Source organism: Camelus bactrianus, chromosome 17, assembly GCF_048773025.1.
Source record: "Camelus bactrianus isolate YW-2024 breed Bactrian camel chromosome 17, ASM4877302v1, whole genome shotgun sequence".
NCBI lineage: Eukaryota > Metazoa > Chordata > Mammalia > Artiodactyla > Camelidae > Camelus > Camelus bactrianus.
In genome coordinates, this window is record NC_133555.1 from 46,587,075 (window position 1) to 46,606,142 (window position 19,068).

The window sequence follows — 19,068 nt, forward strand, 5'->3', positions numbered from 1 at the left end:
GGGAATTGCCCTGTAAAGAAAAATGTGTTTACCAAAGGCAAAGACAGACTTTAAAATAATTTTGGTTTTTAGCTGAATTGCAATTATTTTATTGCTGGAACATTTCAGCATCCGTAAAACTGGAGAGAAATATACAGAAGCCCCCATGTGTCCAGCACCTACATATAATAATCATTAACTCCTGACCATTCTTGGCTCATTGATGCCCTTTCTTCCCTTGTACCCCGCCCAGATTATTGTCAAGAGAAGCCCAGATGTCATAGCATTCGGCTGAATAACTTTGAGAAATCGTTTGCAATTAATTTCTTTATAATAAAGGGTAGCATGTTTGGACTTAGAGGATTCTCATTATGAGTTACATAGCATCAGAAAATTAGAGCATAATAATTCACTGGTGGGTGGTATATCAGCTTATTAAAATAGAGAGTGTGGGCTGTGATTATGGCCTGGAGCCAAGAGTCTGCTGTACAAGCTACCGGCTTCTGGGCCCTTCTCTTTGGAGCGCAGGGGCATGAGAGAGATTTGTACCAGTGGTGCTTTGTAAAACCTTAAGAACAAATCAAGGCAAATTATTTTATATATTTAGTATGTGTATATATATATATACTTATTTTTAAAATATATGTAGTATAGCTAATTAAATCCCATGGCTGTTTGAAGACTTCTGGTATAGAATTCCAAGCCAAAGGCTATATCATCACCAAAGAAGGAACGTGAGTAATTTCATATCTGGGGAGATGAGACCAAGGGAGACTGTTTCATAGAGGAAGCAATTTTGAAATTTAGCTTTTAAAGAAAAAAAATTAGCATTTTGACAGGTGGGCTAGGAGGTGGGTGGTAAAAGCCTCTCCCACCCCACCAAAAAGAAAGAAATTTAAAAAAGGTGTGTAAATATCCACATGTCTTCACCTAGAAGTGAGTGACAGTTTGGATCCCAATTCTGGAAACTTCCAGCGTTATGTAAGTCCACTCAGTATTCTAGAAAGTTGTTATCATTGGCTGACATAGCGCATTTTCTGCATACTGATGAAATTTAATGGGCAAATCAAATAATGTAATATTTACATTCATTTGAAATATTCCCATAAAACTGCAGTCAGCAAACTATAGCCCCCAGGCCAGATCTGGCCGATCGCCTGTGTTTGTTAATAAAGTTTAATTGGAACACAGCCATGCCCGTTCACGTGGTGTTCCGGGTATAGCGTTGCATGCTGTGGAGAAAAGACCATCTGGCCTGCAAAGCATAACAGATTTATGGGGGTCAGGAAAGGAGAGGTGAGGGAGGGGTCGGGGGTGCCAGATTTAAGTAGGCGCTCATTCCCAGGGCTGCCTATGTGACCCCAAATGAGAGAAAGTGTCCTTAAATTGTGTGCCTTAGAAGCCTCCCTTGCCTTACCCTAGTCCTGGTGGAGTCTTCACTGTGTGACCGTCTGCAGAAGAGTGTTTTGAATCCTCGTTATACAAATAATGCAGCACACTATATTCTTTAATTATTTAACAGTTTTCCTGAGATGAAATAAAGTCTGTTCATTCTCCACGAGGCAAGCAAAGGGGAAAGTGATGCTTTTCACCTTTATTCAGTTATGGCAATACGTCCCTGAAAGGAACCAGATCGTCCCACCCCAAAATATGCCAATTTGAGGGCCAGTCAGGATTATTTTGCGCTAAAGGCCGCTGAGAGACAGCAGACTCAGGGAAAGCTCTCAGCCTCCCCCTAATTGCCTAAAAATAGAGTATCGGTTTCCTTTTTTATAAAGGAAATTTCCGTTTCTAAAGGAAATTTTTATTTGTAGAGATGTCTATGTATCAGGAAGAGAGAGGACTCTTATCACCTGAAAGATTCTAACCTGCGTAACAAGACAACCCTTATTTCTCATACTTTTCTTCCCTGGCCTTCCCAAACCTTCTTCCCATCCCAGGAAGCCCCCAACCCCTTTTTGTCTGTTTAGTGTAAGATTTTCCATAAGCCTCCATCACCTGGCTGCCTCCTGGAGCCACATCTTCCTTTGTGAAGTCTGGTGCACACATACATAATTAAAACTGTGTTTTCTTTTGTTAATCTGTCTTTTATGAGTTTGATTCGCCGGCCGCAGACATTGAATCTTGGAAAGTAGAAGAAAAAAGGATTTTTCTTCCCTTACATCACTACATGGAAGCTCTACCCTTTGTGCAAAGCATGGTGGGGCTAAGACTGTTGACGGGAGCTTGGGCGATTCCATCAGATAGGATTCATTTGCTAGTCTTTTCCTTTTCTGGTTTATTTCATATGATATAATTTTCTTTTCTGGATGTTTCCCCAAGTTGTTTGCATTACTATAAACTTCAGGTTTTATGGGCAGGTTCCTTTGCATTTGATGCATTTGATGAGTTAGCGCAGGGCTTGAGTTCAATAAAGTTACTTCTCATAAAATGGAAAAAATAGAATTTTTAAAAAACAAATGACAGAATCAGACAAGAGAGATTGGTCAGAACAAGTGAGAGAGCAGATGGACTGTGAATGACTCCTGCCCCTTCATCCTCTGCTGATTTTTCACCTACCCCTGTGAGCTACTCTGAAGATGAATCTGCCCCAGGTCCTGGTGCTTCTAATGGAATGTTTTTTCATGAGATCTATTGTCACTTCAGTGACAGTATTCCTTTCAGAGCAAATTGCTTTGGAAGAGCATGTGAGTTTTTATCCATCTTCCTGGACCTCTTACCATATAAATGATTCCAAGTTATATAGTTTAAGGGCGTCGCATCACTAGCGCTGCAGACTGTGGACAGAACCAGGGACCCAGACATAATGAGAATATGTGGTGAGACTTTGACGTTTCTTTTTATAAGAATAAACAGTTACTCGTGGGAGAGGGTACAGCTCAGTGGTAGAGTGCATGCTTAGCATGTACAAGGTCCTGGGTTCCATCCCAAGTACCTCCATTAACCAAAAATAAATATAGACAAGTAAATAACTGAAAAAAAGGTAATTCTAAAAAAATATGGCTCAGTTAAGAAATTAAAATTGCTGGTATATTTTGAAACCTCATGAATAGATATAAAATAGTATAAAATTTAAAAGTTCATTGAGTAAACATTAGAATCTGAGAAAATAATGTAAGTAGTAGGAAATGCAAGAATTCAGTTGGGATTTTTGGAGCATTCCAGAGTGAAAATTGGTTTTTTTAAGAGCTGCATAAATAAATAAACATCAAGGAGAGATAAGTAGAACTATTGTCTTGATGCTCCAGGTAAAGTTAGAGATCATACATTTTTAATGGCTCTAATCAATATGGATTTCTAGAAGTTACTAGTATTCCACATGCACGGGTGGAAAATTGAATATGTAGCGTTTACCCAAGGTCAAAATTAAAAGCTCAGAAAAGGTGGTAATGTGGTCCTCTGGGAGAGGAAAGAAGGCAAAGCACAAAGACCCCAAAGGGCGATTGAAAATAATAAAATACTTGGTGGTGTGTGCATTGTCACCCCTCACGGCATATTTTCTGCTCCTCAGAAATCTTGCTCACCAAGGTCCCTAGAAAGCCGAGTTAGAGGGACAAATGTCTGGATACTGTTTACACATTCCACGTGCTGCAGGAAGAAAACCACCCTTCGCATTGTCTCCATACTCCATCCAGTGGCACACAATGGGGTGCTCACTGCAGCGTGTAGTCCTTCCTCCAGGGAACCTGGCATAAGTCTCGGCAGGAGACAGGATATCAGAGTAAATAGGGCATTGTTCCGTCCCATTAGGGCAATTCTCGTGTTCCTGTTGGTTGACAAAAGACCCCAGTGCCAGGAAGTGGGGTTGATTGTTTCAGGGAGCTCCCATTTTCAAGTTCTCCTCTGTTGTTTCTTCAGAGCGGTTCCTCTGTTACAAACCCATCTGGGAAAAAGGTCTCGATAGCACTGCCCCGGGGAGATGGCCTTCTCTTTTTTTTTCCCTCTCCTGTTCACCATCTGTCGTTAGTGACTTCATAGTCCATCTGCTAGGCACTTCCCCCCTCCTGCCTGTTCCGTCTTTACGACGCTTTCTGCCCAGCCTGTGGGAGGATGTAGCCGTCCCAGCCCGCGGTCCTCAGCGTGGCCCCGTGCGTGCGTGGGGTCTGTCACAGCCGGGGTCTTGGGGATCCCGCCTTTATCAGCCACGCCCCTCACTCTTCTAGGACCTCATAAGAGACAGAAGTAGAGCCACCGCGGTCTCATCCACTCCCTTGTCCTGAACCACCTTCCCTACAGTTGACTCTCACGTCTGTGTCCGTGTGACTGGCTGGAGTTATCTTTTGAGCTTCTCAGATTTAAATGCAACTGTTCACATGTATTTTCCATTTGGTTGCCCGCCAAGTATCTCAAGCTCCATATGCTCAGAGATGAATTCATGATCTTCCTCACCACTTAGTTTTTCCTTCGACCGGTAAATGAAACCAGTACTTGTCCTTTCCCGCAAACCAGAAACCTGGGCTCTCCTGACCCTTCCCTGTCCACGAAGCTGGCCCTGTAAGATGTAGCTTTCTGATAGCTATTTCCAAATGTCGTGACCTCTAGTGTCCCCTAGAATCACCTTTCTCTTTTCACTCAATAATCAGATGTTTTAAATTACACATTGGTTGCCGAAAGGTCGGCCCCCTGACGAGCCAAATAACTCAGAGACCAGATCTTGGAGCTTGGAAGAAAAGAGGCAGCCTTATTACTTTGCCGGGCAAAGGGGCTGATAACAAGCTAGTGCCTTCAAAACTGTGAGCCCACTTTGGGGTTGGGGTGGGGTGGTTATATGGCCATAGCTCAAACGATAAAACATCGGTAACAATCAACAGAATCATTTTCTCATCAGAAGACTTAGAATGGAGTCGTGATGCCTCCAGGTGACCAGTTCTGTAGGGGCCAGCGGTTGTCACTTTATCTCAAAGCACTCAAGGCGCGGTCTTCTTGGTGTTTAGCCTACTGTGTAAGTTTACAGTTCTGCGCGCTTCTCCCTGGAGATCGACTCAGAGACCAAGCATGATTATAGCTTTTGATCACCAGAATAAAGTAGAAACAGCAAGAGCAATAGCTTTGGTTTTAGCAATGGGCCTGCAACCGTGAGTAGCAACCCGTCAGGTCAGGTCAGTTGCCCGTTTTAAGGGCGAGCATAAGAATAAGCTCTCTGCTGACCTAAGTGCGGCCATTTTACTGATCCTCCTTCACGATCACTTGGGATCAAGACCACATTTCCCAGACTCGTTTGCAGCTGAGGGAAACCAAGTCACTAAGTTCAGGTAAGTGAAGTAAGCTGTCATCTCACGTGTGACTTCCAGAGAATATTCTTAAAGGAAGAATTTGCATCGTCGTTTCTTTGTCTTTCCTGGTGCCTGGAATGAAGACATAATGCCTGCATCTTGAGTAATCAACCTGGATCTTGAAGTGTAATCTACGTTTTTGAGGATAGAGAGACAACAGGATAGGGCAGTCTTGGTCAGAGGTGAGTTTGAGAATTTGACTTACCAGCCTCCAGCCTGGGACTGGGCACAAAGAGATTCCATTCACTTGGAAAGAAAGAAAGTGAGAGAGAAGGAGGGAGGGAGGGAAGGAAGGAAGGAAAGGTAGGAAGGAGGGAAGGAAGGAAGAAGGAGGGAAGAAAGCAAGAAAGAAAAGAAAAACAGAGAAGGAAAGAAAGAAAGAAGGAAAGAAAGGAAGGAGGAAAGAAAGAAAGAGAGGAAGGAAGGAAGAAAAGAAAGAAGGAAGGTAGGAAGGAGGGAAGGAAGGAAGGAAGGGACAGGAAATATACACACACTCACACGTCCCAGGACACACATACACCAACTTCCATCTTGTTCAGGCTACTCTTTGTGATTTTTTCTCTTGCTTTAGCGAATCTCTATCTACAAAAAAAAAAAAAAAAAAAAGTCCTTCCAAAAGCCAAATCTTGTCATTTTATTCTTCCCATTACAACCCTCCAGTGATTCTCGTTTGTCTCTGGAATAAAGTCCCAGCTCCCTACTGAAGCATAGCAGGCTGGTTCATCCCCGCCGTGTCTTCCCTGTTGTGCCCCTGACATCCTCCACCACGAATGGAGCCAGTGACAGTTATGGTGGTAATGGCTCCTCTTGGTCTGAATTTCCTGTCAAATCTCCTGATAAAGAATGCAGGTAAATCTATGTCTCGAGGCATCATCCAGAGAGGAGTTCAAGGCTGACATTTACTCAATATTTGTTACTGTCGAGGGCCAAGATCTCTCCATAGATGAGCTCATTTAATCCTCAAAACAAATTTGTAAGATAGTACTATTATCTTGACTCTGTAGAAAGAGAGGCTGAGGCACAGAGAGACTCAAGTTGATCATCCCAGTGTTGCCAATGAATATGTAAGAATAGGGCCAGGGTTTAACTCGGAGCAGTCTGACGCCAGACCCTGTGTAACTACGACGTCACTTACCAGTGCCGTGAAAGGCTAACTCTAGTAGCCCCCTAGATTTTTCAGGGCTCCGTCTTTCCTTCCCATATCTGTTAGCAGAAGCAGGGGTCTGTGCTGTGTCCACCTTTCTCAAGATCACTTCAGTGAAAGTTGGGGTGGGGGACTGTTTCATGAGTCCTTCATTAAATAACTAAGTCATTCGAATTATGAGCTCATTTCTGGCTGCCTTGGATACTTTATACAGTTCTAGGAAACATCCAGCCCTAATTATAATGTACTCTTACAGTTAAAACTACGACGAAATGCAAACTCACCTGTGCTTTATTAACCCCAGCTTCTAAATATTCTCGTTTTAAGTTTTACTTTCCCAAGGTGAACGAAATCAAGGCAGCAGACACGTACGTATTAGAGATTTCCTCACCCCGAAGCAAAGGGCAACGCATGCATTTCAACTGGGTGAAAAGAGGGGATCTGCTCTGTGGAAAAGCTCAGAGAACTACAAGTGTTTTAATCAAATCTTTGGTTTCTGGATCCTCGGTATTATTTTAATGCCCCCACATGCGCAGGCAAACAAGATTAGGGGCAAAGGAAAGAGAATTAAAATTGAAGGACATTTTCTAAATTCCTTCCTCAGTAATTCTTTGGAAATGCGCAAGGCCTGTTATTTTCTATGTCCACTAATGTGCCAAGTCCCAGAATGTTGTTAGACCAGTTCTTGGTGTCAACAGTTGAAGTCCCGTCCAGTGAATTGGTTACAGCATTACTAGAATAACTTCGCAGAGTTTTCTGTGCAGAAACACTTAGTGTGTACTGGCTGGGGGTACTTCTTTGCTGTTAAGATATTTCATTGATGTATTGGTTTGTCCAATGTCCACTTGTTAATAATTGGAATACATTAGATTATTCATACCCAGCCTTTCTCCAGAAAGGATTTAAAGCTGCTTACTAAGGTACATATGAAATAGCAAATAAATGAGGAAAATGAGTCAGGAAAACCCAGCAGAAGCAGAGATGAGTCAGTACACAAAAATCACACTGTGAAGTCATGCATATTTGCTAGAGGTGTGCCTAAAACTTGATTTTAAGTTTCTGCTAGCCAACAAAGGGAAGGAAACATTATAGGTGGGTGGGTCACACTATTTATAATGTTAAAACTATCTGGTTGCTCAAGAGATGAGCAATTCCATCTGATTTTGCAATCGTAATTTTCTCCCCAGGGTCTTTACAGAGAGGACCTCGTGTAATGTCATGTCATAAACAACAAGTCAACAGTAAACGCAGACCTAGTCGTACAGATCATTTTAAAGCATTCAACCGAGCGACATTTAGTGCCTTTATGGTGTTGTGAAACCACCACCTTTATCTAGTTCTGAGTCATTTGCATCACCCAGAAAGGAAATCCTGTGCCCATTAAGCGGTCACTTCCTTTGCCCCTCCTCCCAGCCTCTGGCAGCCGCCAATCTGCTCTCTGTCTCTAGGCATTCACCTACTTTGGATATTTCATGTAAATATAATCATAAGTGACTTCTTCCACTTAGCGTGATGTTTTCAAAGTTCAGCTGCGTTGCAGCATGCATTATGCATTATGCATTATGCCTTATGGCTAATAACATTCCATCATATGGATGTACCACATTTACTTCTCTATTCATTGGCTGATGGGCACATGGAGTTTTTACCTCTTGGTTATTGTGGCTAGTGCTGTTAGGAACATGTGTGTACAAGTTTTATTTTTCTTGAAAACACTAGCTCGACAAAAATGATATGTATTTTATAAATTAATCCCTGCTGGTGTTGAGCTTGCTCCCTATGCTTCCCAGAGTTTAGTTATTTTTCTCACAGTTCTACCCAAGTCCCCTGTGTCATCACCATTCAGTACATGCCTCCCTCCCCTCACTCCCAACCCCCAATAAGACACCTGGGAGGCAGCTTAAACTATTGTTCATTCTACATCAACATGGTGACAAAGTCCAGATAATCCTACCTCCTTACAACTTTTTAGTTCCTTCCCCAGGTTTGTCCATCCCTATTAAAGACGTTAGCTTCAGGGTCAGTGGCATCATCAGAGCTTCACATCCATCCATGTAGATGGAAATGGCATTGCCATAGTCTTTTTTATGGCTGAGTAGTATTCCACTGTGTAAAATACCACAACTTCTTTATCCAGTCATCTGTCAATGGACATTAAGTTTGCTTCTATGTCTTGGCTATTGTACATAGTGCTGCTGTGAACACTGGGGTGCATGTCTTTTTGAATTAGAGTTCCCTCCGGATATATTACGTCCAGGAGTGGGATGGCTATATCATAGGGTAATTTTATTTTTAGGTTTTTAAGGAATCTCCATACTGTTCTTCATAGTGGCTGCACCAATTTACATTCCCACCAACAGTGTAGGAAGGTTCCCTTTTCTCCACACGCTCTGCAGCAGTTATCATTTGTGGACTTTTTAATGATGGCCATTCTGACAGGTGTGAGGGTCCTACTCGTCTTATTCATTGTTTTATTCTAGCACCAAGTGTAGAACCTTGTAATCACTTAGTATGAAGGAAGTGAGGGAGGGAGGGGCTGAGGGTGCCCATCAATTTGTTAAAAACATTTATATTGCAAATTACGTGCACTCCTAATATATAAATAAATGATGTCTACCCACCAATCAACCAACATTTTTTTGTTCGAAACATTTATTTAATCATATTCTACCAAAATTAAACTATGTTTTAAGCAATCCTTGATAAAAAGTGGTGCAGATCTTGTAAGATCTGTGCTTTTAGCCCAGGGGATCTCTCCCTCTGGAGCCTCTGCTTCCAAAGGGGCTCCTAAGAGCAGAACTTGATGAGCAAGATGTGGGACCCGTCTGGAATCCACAGAACCCTGGCCAGCCCTACTCCCAGGGTCTGTGTCTGCTTTAATCCAGCAACGTTAACTCACCAGCGCGTGGGACCCGACATCCACGCTCTGCACGGGATGGCAGGTGCTGGAGGCAAAGCAGAGCACCGACTTTTCACATTTGAGATGCATTTTAAGTAAAAGGTCTGTTCTGGAAGCCCCACCAGGAAGCCTCCGCCAGACCACAGAAAATTTCCATCCAGGGATCTCTCTTCTGGTGAGTCTCACCACCCTGCAGGAAGTGGTTATGCTCATGTCTTCCCAGCTGCGTGTCAGTGGTGGGAGGTCAGTGGATTGAAATCGGCCCAGGTAAGAGTATTTATAGCACAGACACTGCACATGCCTCGGGGCTTTGTTTCTCTTCTAATGGTGCAGCATCCTCCGCTTCCTGCCCCACTCCGCCCCCTCACTCCCCTCCCCAGTCCACGCTGGAAGAGCCGCGGTCCAAATGAAACACTTGCAAGAAACACAGAGAACTTGTGTGTCCACAGAAAGATTTATTTGTTCCTTTACCTTAAAACAGGAAGTTCCTCTGCAGTGTTTTTGAGATGGAAGTGCTGAAAGGCCGCATCCTCTTGGCTGCTCACTTTAGGTTGATGTGGCCATTGTTTGCTAAGAAGGTGTTGAAATCTTCCTAGAACAGAGTCTATTAAAACTGACCATGAAAAAAATCCCCCTTAGTGGACTGCCGTTACAAGTAAACTCTCACACACGCAAACACACACATTCACCAGAAAAGCAGATCTTTAAAACCCCTTCCCTCTCTTTGAATTGCCTGAAACCACTCAAATGGGGCACATTTGTTTGTTTGTTTGTTTGTTTTGGACTTTTAAAACTTAATACTGGAAAGTAGCATTTTCCCTGCATTTCTGTAGATGTTTTGTCCTGAGTTTTCAAATAACTGATCAATACAACTTTATGCAGATGGGCCATAATTCACTTTACCAAGTCCATTTTTGGTCACTTAGAAGCCTTCCAGGTATTCTGTTTCCTTTTGCTAACATAGATAACGCAGCAATGAACATCTCTGTGCATGCAGCTTGTTCATTGTGCTTCCGTGTTATTTTTCTTGGCTGGGGGGGTGGTAATTGGGTTTATTTATTATCATTGTTTTAAGGGAGGCACTGGGGATTGAACTGGGGACCTCATGCATGCTAAGCACGTGCTCTACCACTGAGCACTTGAGCTATACTCTCCCCCTGGGGAAAGGTTTGAAATTAAGAAAATAAGGACTTCAAGTCCCAGCAGCCGTGGTTTGAAGCATTTGATGATTGTTTTAGGCACTCTGTCTGGAGTAGTGTCATTTAGAAGGGGTTTTATTACGATGCTAATGAGGCTTAAATGTCACGACCCTGTGTTTTCACAAGACCTATCCCAAACTGCAGGGTGTTCTGGTACTCAGATGTCTTTTTTTAAAAAAAATAATTTGCATTCTTTTTTCTTGAAGTACGGTCTGTTCACAATGTCATGTCAATTTCTGGTGTGCACTCTCGTGTTTCAGTCATACATATTCATGTGTCTTTGAAAAATTTACAAAGGTAAGATTTTTTTTTTGCATCATTAAAAAAAAAAAGTGTCCCATATATTATATAAATTTCAGGCCCCATAAAAACTAGAGCCACCCCGAGGGTTATTTTACATGGGTTTTGGCTAACTTATTTGAAGTCACAATCTCCCTTCCAACCCTGTCCTCCTCATTAACTAAACTCCCGTCTCTGTCTCTCCTTCTAATTAATTCACAAGGAAACCTCTGTGCTGGAAAGTGGCTGTTTTGAAAGGTCTACGTTATTACCAGGAAAAGGAAAATGGATATTTATTTAACTTCTAAAGGAAAAATATAAGCTTATTGGCAAGAAAGCTTAGAGCTCGGCTGCCTTCTGGTTCACCAGGTCAAAAACCTCCCTTACCAACCTCCCCAGCCCATCACCTACAAGTCGACCTTCTTCCTTACCCTGGGTACCTTCTCCTTGTCCTCAAGTTCATCTCATCTGCGGAGCCCTTCCCAGGGTAGGAGCCCCTCCTGTGAACTGGACTTTGCTGAGTTTCACCCCACGCAGGACTTATCACACCATTAGGAATGGACTTACTGCACCATTGGGGCATGGGCTCTCAAAGGCCAGCACAGGCCATGTATATTACCTCCCATGTGGCCAGCACAAAACCAGCTCTCAGGACATATTTAATGAATAAAAATACATGAATGAACAAAATAATACTTTTCCGAATTAGGGGTCAGGATATCCAAACTCTGGGTGCATTTCTGCTACTGAAAAGCTTGAGAACACTCAGTAAACCCATAAGGTCCCTGGACCACATTCTCCTGTCTATAGCAGAGATCTCAGGTGGGCCCCAAACTGGGATCATCTTTAGAAGCTCATGTATCTCTAGCCAGTCATTACAAGAAGGGGTAAGAGTCCTCCAGGAGAGATCACATCCTAGGGCAAGACAAAGCATCTCCAGACAACTCGGTTCTAGAGTGGTGGGCTGGTGCTGAGGGGGGCTGGGGAGTCTTGAGTTTACCTGGGGCCTGTCATTCTGATGATTCTCCAGCCCAGGCCCCATGGACATGCAATATGAACAAGTAAAGAAAGTTTGTTTTCCGTTGTCTTATACTAATTGCTTCAGTGGGCTTTGAGATCTCAGTGGGTCAGCAGTTTTAGTTCCGGCCGTTTGGGCAGAGGCAGAGTGTGGCACTGGTGGCAATGGGAGGTGATGGCTTGGCAGCATCAGCACCAGTAAGAGCTGGTGGGCACTGGAGGCAGGCAGCCTCTCTTGATGTTGTAAGGAGCCAGTAACTCCATCACAGTGAGATGGAGCAAATGAGAAGGAAAATGGCGGACACCTGCTATCCTACGGAGACAGTTCCCAGAGGGTATCACAAACACCCTAGACGTTTGCAAAACTCTACGGAAGGAATGTCAGGAGGGCTCCGTGTCTCCCCAAGCCAGAGGTATGCGTTTACTATTACTGCATGAACCTCTTTTTACTCCAGGGTCTGGGCTGGAATATGTTTATCTTAATTCAAAATGATAAATGATTCTCTCTACCCAGCGAATGTGATGCGTAGTCACTCCTCAAATATTAGTAAACCGAACCGAATTAAGAATAATTCTCGCCATGGCTGTGAAATTGGGAAGTCAAGTTCAGACCTAATTTCTTCCTATGCCTTCTTTTCCCGACGTGGTAGAAAGGCTTTGGAATGAGTATGGTATCCTGACTTGATATTTGGTACATGGGTTAAATTAGTCAAGTTATTTAGCTTGTCTGAGCCTCAGTTTCTTTAACTGGAAGATGGGATAATCACATCTACTCTTCAGGGCCAGGGGGAAGGCATTCCATACATAGCCCCCGCTGGCGGAGTGCCTGGCCCTTAGCAGGGGCTTAGTAAACATCGGTCCTCTCTCTCCATTTTCATCTCCACTTATTGATAAATCTTCTTTCCCAGTTCCAAGCTAATAGGAGTTCAATGGAGAGAGGACATAAGAGCTAAAGGAAATAAACTTTATGTGCTTCTAGAAGTTTCCTTTTGACGTTCATCACATTTTTAAGGCTTTGAAGAGTCTATAAAGTGTAGAAGAAAAGGAAAAGTTTGGCTTCTGGTCACTGAAAACAATTTTGTGTCTTTTACTTTTATTTTCAAAAACTTTTCATTTTTTAAAAATTATTTTTCGGGGAGGTAATTAGGGTTATTTATTTACTTATTTAACAGAGGGACTGGGGATGGAACCCAGAACCTCGTGCATGCTAAGCACGCGCTCTACCACTGAGCTACACCCTCCCGCTTGGTATTCTTGTAACTTCAACCGCCTCCTCCCTGCTTTTCCATCTAGATCTCGTGCTCACACTGCAGGTGCCGGAGGTCTTAGCATCTTCTCCAACATGTGGAGGCCCCGGGTCCTACAGGGGTGATCTCGGGGCCTGTGAAGAGCTCACTGGTGTTTTTTCTTTCTTTATCTGGGTTATGCAAATGTAATGTTCATGTGTATGTATAGACTTTTGACTATCAGTGGGTTTTGTTAACTAATTAAAATCAGTAGCTGTGCCACACAGATACCAGAGAATTGTAAGTCTAGGGCCATGGTGTTCCATTCCCAGTGAACCCTGTGCAAGGAATAGTCCTACGCTCAGATATTTCTGTAAATATCTTCCTTTATCAGCAGTTGCTTGATTATGTTCTGGTGAGTGGTCTGGAGTTTGTATGAGGTTTCGTGTGTACACACACAGTAAGGTCTGACAGGTTATAGTGAATATAATATGGTTTTTGGACTGTGGGAGGCCTAGGTTTAAATTCCGTTTCCACTACTCACTAACTCTGTGACCTTGACCAAGGTACTTAATCGCTCTAAGCTTTCAGTTTTGTTAATTTAAAAATGGGATTTGGAGGATTTAGGCATAAACAGAGCACCCGAAAGATGAGAGCTGTGCTATCCATAGTCCAAACATAATGAATAATGAAGCAATATGTTAAATAGTACAGACAACTCATTATTAATGAGTTTTATAAGAAACTTTTCAAAAAGACTTGTTCAGATCTTTTGATGGTAAAGACCACAGAGGCAGCCAAAAAGCTTTTCACGAATTTTCTGCTAATCAAGGGAAAAGTGAGGCATCTGATTTAAAAAGTTGTTGCTTTCTCAATCCTTTGCAATTCAGTCATGGGGAGTTCACAGTAAAAACAATATTGATGCATCATACTCGCTGAAACTCACCCAGCAGAGAGCCTCCGGGGTTAGTTATCTTTCCGGGAGGAACTGTGTCTTAGCACCGCTGGCTTTTCCAAAAACGATCTGGCAGAAAACAGTATCCTGCCTGGAATTTACAACATCTCTCGATTTGTGAAAAACAAACAGACAAACAAAAGTTCATTTCCTCCCAAATCTTCTCAGGCTACTTTCTCCTGATTTATCTCCTGGGAGTCAGTTTTCCCACGGCCTTCACTAGGGACCTTTGAGGAGTAACGTGCTGTCCCCGGGTGTCCTGTGACCAAGTCTCAGAGGGCTCCGTCACACTCTCCGTAGGAACTCTTTCTGGAGGATGATTCTATAAGTAATGACGTAAGTCTCATTTAAAAAAAAAACAACAACAACAACTCATATTTTCCAGTTTTTTTAACAACAAATATTTATTACTCACGAGATAAAACACAATGAAAGTTCAGAGAAAGTGTGATGGTATCAGGGTGCACCCAAGTACACTTTTCTCGAAGTGTATTGCTGTCCTGACCATGAGTCGCTTTTACGGGCTCTGCACTGGCTGTATTACTTTACTGGAATTTCCCAAACATATCCCCTCACGTTGCCCACTTACCACTGAGAAAGCAAAGCCCAGAGAGTTTAACAAGCCAGTCCAGGTCTCATAGCTAGGTAGAGGCCGTGCCAGGATTGCCTTAAGAGCGTCTTTTAACACCTACATCTAGGTAGCAAAGCAAGAATTTGAACTCAGGTCTGTCTGGTCAAAGTCTATATTTGTATATATATTTATTGAAATATAGCTGATTTACAATGTTGTGTTAGTCTCTGGTGTACAGCACAGTGATTCAGTTATATATATATATATTCAGTATATAATATGTATATATACATATATTCCTTTTCATATTTTCCTTTTCATATTCTTTTTCATTATAGGCTATTATAGGGTATTGAATATAGTTCTCTGTACTATACAGTAGGACCTTGTTGTTTAACTGTTTTATATATAGTAATGTGTATTTGTTAATCCCAAACTCTTCATTTATCCCTCCCTTCCTTTCCCCTTTGGTAATGATAAGTTTGTTTTCTATGTCTGTGAGTCTGTTTCTATTTTGTAAATAAGTTCATCAGTATTTTTTTTTTAGATTCCATGTATAAGTGACATCATACGATGTTTATCTTTCTCTGTCTGACTTACTGCACTTAGAATGATAATCTCTAGGTCCATCCTTGTTGCTGCAAATGGAATGATTTCATTCTTTTTTATGGTGAAATAGTATTCCATTGTATAACTATACCACAGCTTCTTTATCCAGTTATCCGTCAACGGTTGCTTCCATGTCTTGGCTATTGTAAATAATGCTTCTCAAAGTCTATATTTTTAACTATTGTTATTCCTTCCGACATCTCCCTGAGGTGAAAAATTCAGAGTCTGATTAATGTGGGGTTTTTTTTGTAGCCACAGTTAACATGAAGAAAAAAATAGCTTTCTCCTTGACAACTGAATGTCCAGGTTCTTTTCCCCCCAAAACGGATGGATTTTATAAGATCCTTGGCTATATTCATGACTCTTTGCCAGAAGGGCCTATTCTAAATCCAGAACATCCAAAAAAATGTATCTTCATTTTGAAATTTATAAAGAAGCCTCCAAAGATACTAAACAACAAGATAATATGAGAGAGATGGAGCGAATGGGTAACACAGGTGTCAAATGACCCCAAGATAAGGCCAATTAACACCAGCAAGGAAGAACTTAAACTGAGTACATTCGCCACTAGCAAGTAACAAAAGAAGAAATGACTTAAAATAACTTTTTGTAATGCCTAATATTCTAAATTTTTGTAGACAGAATTTGAAACTCTTAATTTTCATTGGGTTACAATTTAATGACCTAAAACTCAGTACCTTCTAAGCCCGTTACATTTTGACTTCCTTTGAGTTTTAAAAACTCGTTCCCCAAACCTTTCCCTTCCACGCTCATATTTCCCCTTCTCAGACTTTGGTTTTGTGTTTAAAAAAAAAAATCTTCTATTTATTTTCATTTGGTTCAGGGTGAGAGATGAGGGATTATTTCTCTTTAGTTGGGTCCCAGCACCAATGTCAAGTTTAATTGAATGACTAAGGGAATGAATCTAATGGCAGCAAATATAAGTTAGTCTGACTGCCAAGGAGCAGATTATAAAACTAGTCATGTGCTCTAAAGCAGTTTCAGGTTTCAATTTTGGAAAGCTGGATTTAAGACTCACTGAAATCAATGCTTAAGGGTGAACAGAGGAAGACTGAAGTCTTACTTGCTTCACCATCATTGTATTAATTTCAGACCCACCATCCCCAGCCTCAATTTCAAGAAGAATTAGCTGGAAAGCTGGAGAACCAGACATTTAAGAGTCTGGGGGAATTGGCAAAGTGGGGAGGACCAAACTCACTGGGTCAAACTGCAGAGATGGCTAGGGTACGCACACTGCCAATTTGAGAAGTGGCCCTATTCCCCTCTGAAACCTATCAGATCTGGACAGAGAGATGATGGATTTTATGATCGTTTATTCCTTGACCTAGAGCCAAAATAAGCCCCTGAACTAAATATCCAGTTTTGCATCTAAGGCATTTTGGTGTCTCCACTGTGGCAAAGGAAAACACTTTTTTTTTTTCCTGTTGCTATGTATATTGGCAAATATCCTATCCAAAGAATTGTGCTCCAAGAACTCTGGAAACACCTGCCAGCAGAAAACTTGGGAGCTTTGTTTAAACAAGTGGACCTGCCAACTTTCCAGGACTGTTGACTTTGCAGGACTGAAAAACGTGGACTATTTTAAAACCGACTTGATGGATAACAGGAACTGGGCCCTGGAGATGAGGCACGGAATGTGCCTAGGATGATGTTTATCTTTTTTTTTTTTTAATTTAAATATTGCCTGGTCTGAGCCTCCTGCAAAGGACACGGGAGTGCTGAACTCCCTTCAGGACCGAACCCACCATCTGGCTGTGAACCGGAAGGATGCTTGGGCCTGAATTCAAGATATTTGGCAAAATAGAGTTTCCAGGAAATGCTGTGGTAACCCAAAGCCCCAGGCTCTGTGACATGGGTACAGGCACCCAAAAGATGTCCTTTAGGTTATCCTGAGTTTGTAGACACTTTTGTAGTATCTTCTGTAACCTGCTGTTAATCACCCCATGTCGATCCTCTGAAGTCTTAGTGAACAGTTAAATTCCAAGTCTGAGTCCTCACTGGACTCTAATATGACAGCCCGCCCCTCATCTCCCCCTGTCAAACTCACTGCTACAGGTAACTACCTACTAGGCAAGATGCTTTCTTGGTGTATTGAATAAAAGCAATTGGTTGTATACAGCTTAATGGTTGGCAAAAGGAAAATGCCGTGCTCAGGACAATGGCGTTTAGTGGCGTTTGTTTTCATTCCAGCAGGCAGGGCACGCTTGTGTGTGAGAGCAACTGAGGTCAGCGGAGCTGGAGGAACACCAAGTCCCCGAGCGTGAAGAGTGTGAGGGCGTCCCGCTGAACTTCAGGACACGGTGACGTTTTCTGGAGGCGTCTCACGCTGCTGCTCCGAAGGTACGTCGTCAGCCCAAGGGTGCTGGTTCTTGTGTGATTAGAAGGAGGAATGTTGGAAACCTATTTCTCAACGCGTCCGCCTTCCGGTCTGCCATGAAAGTCCTACCATTTTGAGTTATTCCTTCGGGTTAAGGCTTCTTAGGAAAGTCACTTGGCTTCCTAGGTCCTCAATTTCCTCATCGATAAAATTAGGGAACCGGGCTGTGTATTATTCAGCTGCGTATACCACGATGATACTTTACGCAGAGGGTCAACAGATCAACTCTTCCCACTGGTCGTTGGTGAAAACAAGTGACATAACCAGTCCCAGAGGTGAGGAGTGTGGACACGTGCTCCGTCCGTGAAGAGGCCATGACGAGATGTGGGGCAGGAGAAAACTGGGGTCGATAATTCAACCTACCACAGATTGCTTCAGAGCATTCTAAACTTTTGAGTTCTTATAGCTTTAATAGAGAGTTCTCAAGTACAATCTGTTCCAGAATCCCCAAATTTAAAACACGGAAAGCTACAGCCGTCTGGCGGTCCCTCTAAGGAATCCCTCAGGCATTGGGTTTTAAACTTAGGGCATCTGAGTATGGTGTCGTGAGCTTGTACAAATGAAGGTCCTGTGGCCTTCTGTACGACACTTAGGAGAGCTGAGATGGGGGTCTAGGAGACCCCTTTTTTAATGGAAAGACTCCAGATGATTTGGCTGCGAGGGCTTTGTGGAGCGGGACTACTTTAAGACCCCAGGGTTCTAAGCAGCGCCTCTATTTGACAGCACGTGTGAGTATCACGTATCAGCACCGGTTTACTGAGTCAGGTTATATGTGCCAGCTGAAATATTACTGTTCCTGTCCCAGTTGATACATTTGGCAGGGACAGCAAGTCCACAAGCCAGTGCAAAAGGAGGATGTGGAAGCAAGAGAGGGCAAAGGCGTCTTGTCAAGGTGTGAGTACCAATAGCTCAGATTTTATTTACAATGACAGTACTAAACCGTAAAGGCAATTGATGATCTTAGGCATTGTTTCTAGAAGGTCATAGTTGATATGAAGTTATCCCTGGAAGGGGAAAACTCAAGCAAAAACTCAGTCATTTGACGTATCATTCAATGTTCCACCAAAGAGTAGGAAAATAGAACCAGTAGGATGGAATCTCTCTCTCTCTCTCTCTGTCTCCCCTTCCTTCTCTCTCTTTCTCTCACTCTTTCTCTGTCTGTCTATCTATTTATCTATCTATCCATCCATCCATCATCCATCCATCCATTTATCCACCCATCCATCCATCATCCATCCATTCATTTATCTATCCATCCATCCATCCATTTATCTACCCATCCATCCATCATCCATCCATTCATCTATCCATCCATCCATCCATCCATTCATCTATCCATCCATCCATCCATCCATCCATTTATCCATCCATCCATCCATCCATTTATCTATCCATCCATCTATTCATCCATCCATCCATCCATTTATCCATCCATCCATCCGTCCATTTATCTATCCATCTATCCATCCATCCATCATCCATCCATCCATTTATCCACCCATCCATCCATCATCCAGCC